We start from the raw sequence: 7,416 nt of genomic DNA, 5'->3' as shown, positions 1-7,416 counted from the left end.
TTCTGTCACTGTGTCTGCCTGGAGCCACAGTCCTCCCTCCCTTTCTTATCGTAAGACTCTGGTGGGCTGCCCTGGCCACTGAGCTTGGTCAAGTGATGGACATAAATGCAGCAGCACAGTTCACAGCCTCTGCTCTTAGGACTTCCCCGGGAAGGGATTTCTCAAGCCCTAAGATGTGCAGCTTATGACAGGTACCCAGGGCTGGCAATAAATGCCCATGTTTCCAGGACAAGTCTTGGGGAATAAAGTTAATACAGAGGAAGAAAAATTTAAAAAGGAGAAGGAAGAGGAGGGGAACGGGGAGGGGGAGGGGGGAAGGAGGCAGCTCTTTTTCTTAGCTTGGTCGCAGTATTCAATCCATACCCCTCCTTTAGGTTAATTGAGTTTTATAAGCTAAGGATCTGGATGCTCTTCCATTCTCTAAAATGTTGTGGATGGGAGCTTCCCTAAGAGTCCGAGGTTGTGGGGAGAGCGGGGCCTGCCTCTGACAAGAACTCTGGTGCCCCTGATTAGACCACTGCCCCTTGGTGAGGAGGACCAGCGGCACACAGAAGAAAGAGAAGCAGGCTATCTGCATGAGACGTGAGGGGCTGTGGTCATATGGTGGGGGAGGGGGTCCCCTTCCGTCAGAGGTCTAGGGAGGCAAATAGTGCAAAAGAGGGAGGGAGGGTGGGAATGGGAAGATACAAGTGAGGAGATAACAATCGGGATGTAATCTGAATAAATTAAAATAAAATAGTCAGACACACTCGCGCGCGCACACACACAAATAAATCAAATAAAATGTTTAAAAAAGAAAAAGAGTCACAAATACCTCCATGCCTTGGGCAACATTGTAAAACCTGTACTTTGGGGCTTTTTTTTTTTTTTTTTCTTACACTCCAGAGGGTGAAGCCATAATGGTGAGGAAGGCATGGCAACAGGTGGCTGGAGCAAGACCCTGGCTGGTCACGCGTCATCACACAGGAAGCCGAGAGAGACGGAACCGGAAATGGGTGAAGAAGCAACCCTGAAAGCCCACCCCCTCCAGTAAGGCTCCAGATCCTAAAAAATTCCGTAATCTCCTCAAACAGAGTCACCAACTGGGGACGAAATGTTCAAGTATGGGAATCTACGGGGGATATTTCTCATTAAAACTACCACAGTCGCTCTTAAAAAGAATATCGTTTTGCCGAGCGCAGCTCGCCTGTAATCCCAGCATTCTGGGAGGTGGAGGCAGGTAGAGGTCTGTGAGTTCAAGGCCAGCCTGGTCTACAAAGCGAGTCCAGGACAGCCAAGGATACACAGAGAAACCCTGTCTGGAAAAAAAAATCATTTTTTTCCGTGTATTGTGTGTCTATGAAAACTGCCAAGGGCCATGCCATTTAGTGGGGCTCTAGCTTTCCTGTAAGCTGTGGCACATCCAGCTGGAGTACACTGTTCAGCAGTACAGATGAGCAGCCCACGTTCAGATCCTGTCCCCATGCTTCGGTTTGTGTGCTAAGCTGAGGAGACTTAGGGAAATTCAGGTCACAACTCGTAAAACCAGAAAAATCTGGCTTGCTCTCTTCTGGACTAGACACTGACTGCTCAGGATGTAGAGCGTGCTCCTTTCTTTTGGACAGTCTCTCTGATGCTTTGAGCATGCCTTTCCCTCACCGCTCCGTCCCCCAAACAGCCATCTTTGTAGACTGGGGTACCGACTCTTTGTCCACAAGTCATGAGGTCACTATAAACCCAGATCCAAGTGAGGCCAATTGGGTGCTTCTTCCAAAGAATTCAGACTAATAACTATCTAATGCTCAGGTAGCTGGGAAAAGACTGTATTGATTCGGAGCCACTGGAAGTCATATTTAGCAATTTGGCAAAAAAAAAAAAAAAAAAAAAAAAAAAAAAAAAAAAAAAAGAACCCCAAAAAACAAAAACAAAACAAAGAAAGCTAGTTTTAAGTGAAAGAGAAGAAGAGGCCCATGTCCTGAGAACAGTGGAAATTGGAGGCAGAACTTGTCACCAAGTTGTAGTCATGGCTCCCAGGCGTAGTCTCTCAGACTGGGCCAGCTTCCTGCTTAGGGCTCAGTGAGATGCTCTTATCCTTACACCCTTCCTCCCATGCCCCATCACACATAGTTTGCTGCAGCTAGCTCAGTTTGATTCCTATTTCTTTCATCCAAAACTAACTGAACAAATACCACGGAATATCTTTTTGGTGATTTTTTTTTTTAGAGCTCAGATATTCCCTCAACAATTTACAGGCCAAACAATTCCCTTTCTGTGTCTTAACTTTCAAATCCAAATGTTGATTTGCTCCTTCCCTCCTTGACTCTGCAGATCTAGAAGAGGAGGGGACGATGCCCACACTATGAAGTCACGTGAGAGCCACATGGACTTAATTGGGACAAAGGTCAGATAAACACTTATGAGCATCTCCTTTCCTTACTGTATCCTATGTCTTGGTATTGATACATAACTCTGGGATGTGGAGAATGGTGTAACTTGCTTGCTCACTCCGTCTTTCCTAATGTAGACAGTTCATAAAGCATAACAATGCATGAACTACCGACTGAACTTTTTGCAGAACTGCTTCTAGGAAAACGGGGAAATAAATGGAAGTGGTTGGTTTTCCCCAGCTCTTCTCTTTGTATATTTCTCTCTTTGGGGCCTCTACCATCCTTCTACCCATCTCCCTCAGAGGACAGTCCCTGACAAACTGAATTACAGTGAAGTGTTAGTGACAATTTGTTACTTCTACTAGATGTGTTTGCTTTTTTTTTTTTTTTTTTTTTTTAGGAGTCTGGAGAGGGCCCTGTGAATGCAAAGAAAGGACTCTCTAACGTCAGCTCTTAGACCTCACCGTGGATTCATAGAGAAACTCTTGGGGGTTGCCTAATTGTTCTGGAAGCTTCTCATGTTACACATGATGCCTGAATAATTGGTAAAGGAGGTGAATATAAAATAGAGTGGCAGCATTCAGGGTGGCTTTTGTTGTTACACAATCTTAAGGCATTTTACCTTTGCTTTATTACTCTTGGGTCTGAATTCTTAGACAGAAGCTTTGAGTAAAGCAAGGGGAACTGGGAAGTGAACTGTAGGCCAAAAGTTGAAGTCAGTAAGGTTTTCCAGGCCTCTGTATTTGCATACGTGTGTGTGTGTGTGTGTGTGTGTGTGTGTGTGTGTGTGTGTGTGTGTTAGAGATAGCTAAAGAAGTGCTAGTTGGAGAGTAGAAGAGACACACACTTCTTCCAACGTTTAAGCTCCTAAACTAGAAAGGTATGCCGGCCAGGGCCAGTCAGGGAAAAGCCACAAACCCTACTGTTGCTCTCCAAGTCTTAGTTTTGCTCCACTACAGCAGAGGAGGTGGGCTCCTCTTGTGTGAGGTCAGAGATCCTTAGCTTGGCTGGCCAGCCAATAGACAAACAACTGTCCTTCCTTCTGCTGTGGGCTGTCAGAGCAAGAGTCACCAAGCTGTACTAATGAGACACCGCTCAACAAGGAATGGACCTACAGCTATCTACTCACCTTTAACGTAGTCTCAAAGACAAAGCTGTGGTCAGACCCAGGAGAATAACATTGGCTGGTGTGGTGAAGCCTTCTCTCACAGGCTGGGAAGGGCTACAGGAAGCAGAAAGGCCTTCTGGGGCAGAATTGACTTCGCTGAGTGCTTGTGTTACCCACTGATGCAAGGATCAAGGCAACCATGTGTTTTGCTTCCCCTTCCAACCTGAACAAGGCCTTTTATTTTCTCAGTGAGACTGATTCTGGGGAAAGATTATATCCTACCATGTACGGCTGTGCATAGCTTGTGTGGAAAGGGCGTAGGGACATCAAAAGTATTTCAGAGGACTGCAGTCCATATAAAAGGGTGCAGTTTTATTATGTAAAACTACACAATTCAAAAATAGAATTACCATGTGGGCCAGCAATTCCACTCTAAGGATATAACGTTCCTCTCATATAAAAAAAAAAACAGGATCACAGACCAGTTTGCACATCCATGTTATGGTGGTATTATCCACAATAATCAAGATGAGTGAATGGATGGATGAGTTAATCGATTAATAGAACACAGTGTATGCACACAGGTGAGACAGAATATTGCCTTGTGTTGCAACCCAGATGAACGTTGAGAATATGGTGCTAAGTGAAACAAACCCATTCTAGGGAGACAAACACTGTGTGAGAGGTGCTCTTCCTCTCCCTTAGCGTTTGAGACCAAACCATCCCAAATGGGATCTATCCCTACAAGGCATCTTTCACTGGGCCACAGTCTGGCCCTGTATGAATTATGTACAGTACTCAAAAATCATAGAAAGGTGGCATGGACAGTTTCCATTCTCTTTGTATGGAAGTCCTATGTGTATAGCACCGTAGTGTCGCAAGATAAAAAAAAAAAAGTCTTCTAGAAATCGTTGTGCAACAACATGGCAACAGCTGGTTACTACTGGCCTGTAGCTTCAAAGTTGTTAGCATGGTCCATTTGACGTTACGGACTTGAAAACCACAATTAAAAAGAAAAACTCCCGCAGGTGAGCTATCCCGAGCAAGCAGTTTCCTCCTCCTGAGGGGAGATGCGGCAAGACCGCTCGGAAGTAGTGTTCCTGGGAGGGTGCTCACCGGACAGGAGGGTTGGCAGCGCTCTACCTGATGAGAGAAATGTGCTGCACACATTTAGCAAATGCAGGCCGAGCCTGGGCTGTTTCTCTTTCAGGAGCAGCCCCACAAGGCGCCCCATTCCTGGGCCTCCGTGCTGCACTCCCTGGGAAGTAAACAGAGCTGGGAGGCTCCCTGTTCTAGGAAAAAGCTAATCAACTGATCCAACTGCTCTGCTCCTCGTTTGGAACCCCGGGAGAGGTACCAGGAAGCACAGTTTGGCCGAGAGAAGCGCAGCTATGAATAAGGGAGGCTGTCACAGGCAACTGCTGCCTTGCTCGGCTTCCACACAGCCCCTTAGCCTTTGCACAAGGGACCCCGCAGAGCCGCAGTAGGTAAGAGCCAGGGCGCTGGAGTCAGAGCAGGCTCAGGGAGCACAGTTACCCAGGCTTCCGCCGCCGCCTCGCCTCTGCGTTTTGGAAGAGAAACTGACTCCTACCCTTGTCCCAGTATTTAGTGTTTGGGAAAAGACCCAATTAGCTAGAAGATGGGGAGCCTGGAATTTGTGCGAAGGTGGGCTGTGGCACTAAGAGACAGTTAGGGAGTTTGTAACTCCAAACCCCTCCAACGGTTTCTTAACTATCCTCAGGAGACACTCTTGGCTGAGACGGGAGGGAGGAGGTACGGCTTCAGAGAGATGCGGGCCGTCGCCCTCGGTGGAAAGCAATGCTCCTGTGAGCCCATTTCAGGCTTTGCTAATGAACCATTTCAGGGCAACTGAAGTTACTGGAGTCACTGATAATTGCACAAATTTTCTTCCCTCACTCTTTTCACTTAAGGACTCTTAGGTCTCCGTCCATGAAGCCCCATTTTTAGTAACACACTAGATCCTGCCAACATCCTGGGGCTGAGTTTGCCTTTCCACTTCTAGGAATTTCCACAGACCAGGGGGAGGGGCTCCAGGCTGCCAAGATGGTTGTGAACGTGTATGACCATCTAGGAGTTTGTGAAGTCTAAAGGTCGGGAGGGTCAAAGGTCTCTCCCAAGCACCTGAGGTGAGTGGCCCCAACCTCTTCGAAACGAGATCCCCAGTTCACCTCAGCCACAAGGTGACCTAGTGCCAGAATTGTGTTTTAGTCACTCTAACCAGTCCCCAGGCCCACGCGAACACAGCATCCAAAAAGGCAAGCTTTTGGAACTACAAACCCCCACGGGAGGGCAGCAGGACTTGCGATGATGTGGTTTATGGAGTCTCATTTTTTAAAATCTGACATACTTACAATGAATGATGCTGTGAAAAAAACAACTGGACCCACCCCAACTCCTTGTGCGCTGTTTATTGCCTTGGATGGCATTAGGGTCAGATCAGAACACAGCCATCAGGGAAGAAGCTCTGAACAACGGAACACATCTCACCCCAAAGTGAATCTGCAGTTAACCCTTTGAGCAGCAGAACCATGTTGACTCTTGCCTAGTGCTTAAAAGATACCGAAACAAGAGTCACAAATATGAGTGAATTTATGTCCTAAGTGGAAATTTCCCTCAGGTTTTGTAGGGCCTGCTGCTTTTTTTTTTTTTTTTTTTAACCACAGGGCCTCTGATGGTTTTTATAGTAGAGACTCTGATAACTAAACCTCTGCTTTTTGTTGCCTTCCAGATGTCAGGTCTCTCCCTTCCTTCCCTCCTGTGGTTACCAGTCCCCATGCAGAAGTGTGGGGTGCTCTTTTTTTTTTCCAGCCTCTATTCTCTGCAGAAAGCCAGCCAGGGAGGCATGTCATACTAAGCCTTATTTAATATGGCTAACTTTACTGGGTGCTTGTGGCCCGGGACCCCGGTATTTGCAGCTCTTAAATGCCATCTCAAATCCATTACAACTCGTGGGTGAAGCTAATAAAAACCACTCAAAGACCAAGACAGTTGGGTGGAGCAGGACCAAACCCTGGCATTGGCACCCACGTCACAGGCTTGATTTTACAGGAAGAATGTGGATTTGAGGTGACCACCTCTCAGTATCTGGCTGCTCTTTCCCAAGTCTCTACTGAGACATTTGCAGCGTTTCCAAGGGCCAGCATCAGGGCTCAGTCAACGCCATCAGATGTGAGGCTGCTCTTCCTGCCGCAGATCCATGCATAGTTAGAGATGAGCTGAACTGAGCCAGTGATTTGTTCAATTTTGCATGGCCACGTTTACAGAGGCCACACGGAATCTGCTCTCAGATCTCTTGAGAACTTTCTAATCAAAGACTGCAGAGTTCAAAAGTCCTTGAGAAAGCCATCTGGGAACTTTTGTGTGCTGACAAGTTTGCTCTCCAAACTCACAAACACGCTTGCAAGATGACAAGCAGATACCACAGACTTCTGGGAAAAATTCAGTACCACATTGTGGCCTGAGAAAATGCCACAGGCTCTTGAAGATCACTTATCTCCTACCAACCTCACAATCTAGTGCTTCCAGGAGAACTAGCTGAAACTACCCTGATAATGGCTCAGGGACGTGCTGGCTAAAAAAAAAAGGGGGGGCAGAATAAAAAATAAATCTAAAGTAGCCACCATTTGTTAAGTATTCACATATATATTTTACTGAGGTTTAAACATAAGCTGTGTGAATCATTGTCATCGTCATCATTTTGTGAGGTCATCATTTTGTGAGGTCATCATTGTTATCTCCACCTTGCGGGCTAGAACACCGCTGTTTGAGAGGAGTAAGTTGTCCTAAGACACGAAGCTTTTAAGTGTCATGCCTGGATTTTGGAACCATACATGGTTAGATGGTGCATAGGGCAGTTTGGTCCAAAACGAATACTGTATGTGTTGATGGCACCTGAAGATTAAAATCAAGCTTAAAGTTTGC

General features: G+C 46.5%; 1 long non-coding RNA gene across 1 annotated transcript; it reads left to right on the top strand.

Annotated features, from left to right (window-relative positions):
• The first annotated feature begins 959 nt into the window (after positions 1 to 959).
• Positions 960 to 2,918, top strand: LOC311609261. The gene is made up of 3 exons (XR_014783333.1): positions 960 to 1,101; positions 2,308 to 2,380; positions 2,767 to 2,918. It is a non-coding gene; the product is annotated as an uncharacterized lncRNA (long non-coding RNA).
• Positions 2,919 to 7,416: the final 4,498 nt, after the last annotated feature.

The sequence above is a fragment of the Acomys minous genome (assembly GCF_964271855.1).
Source record: "Acomys minous genome assembly, chromosome: 11".
Classification (NCBI taxonomy): Eukaryota; Metazoa; Chordata; class Mammalia; order Rodentia; family Muridae; genus Acomys; species Acomys minous.
This window is presented reverse-complemented; position numbering and strand designations above follow the sequence as displayed.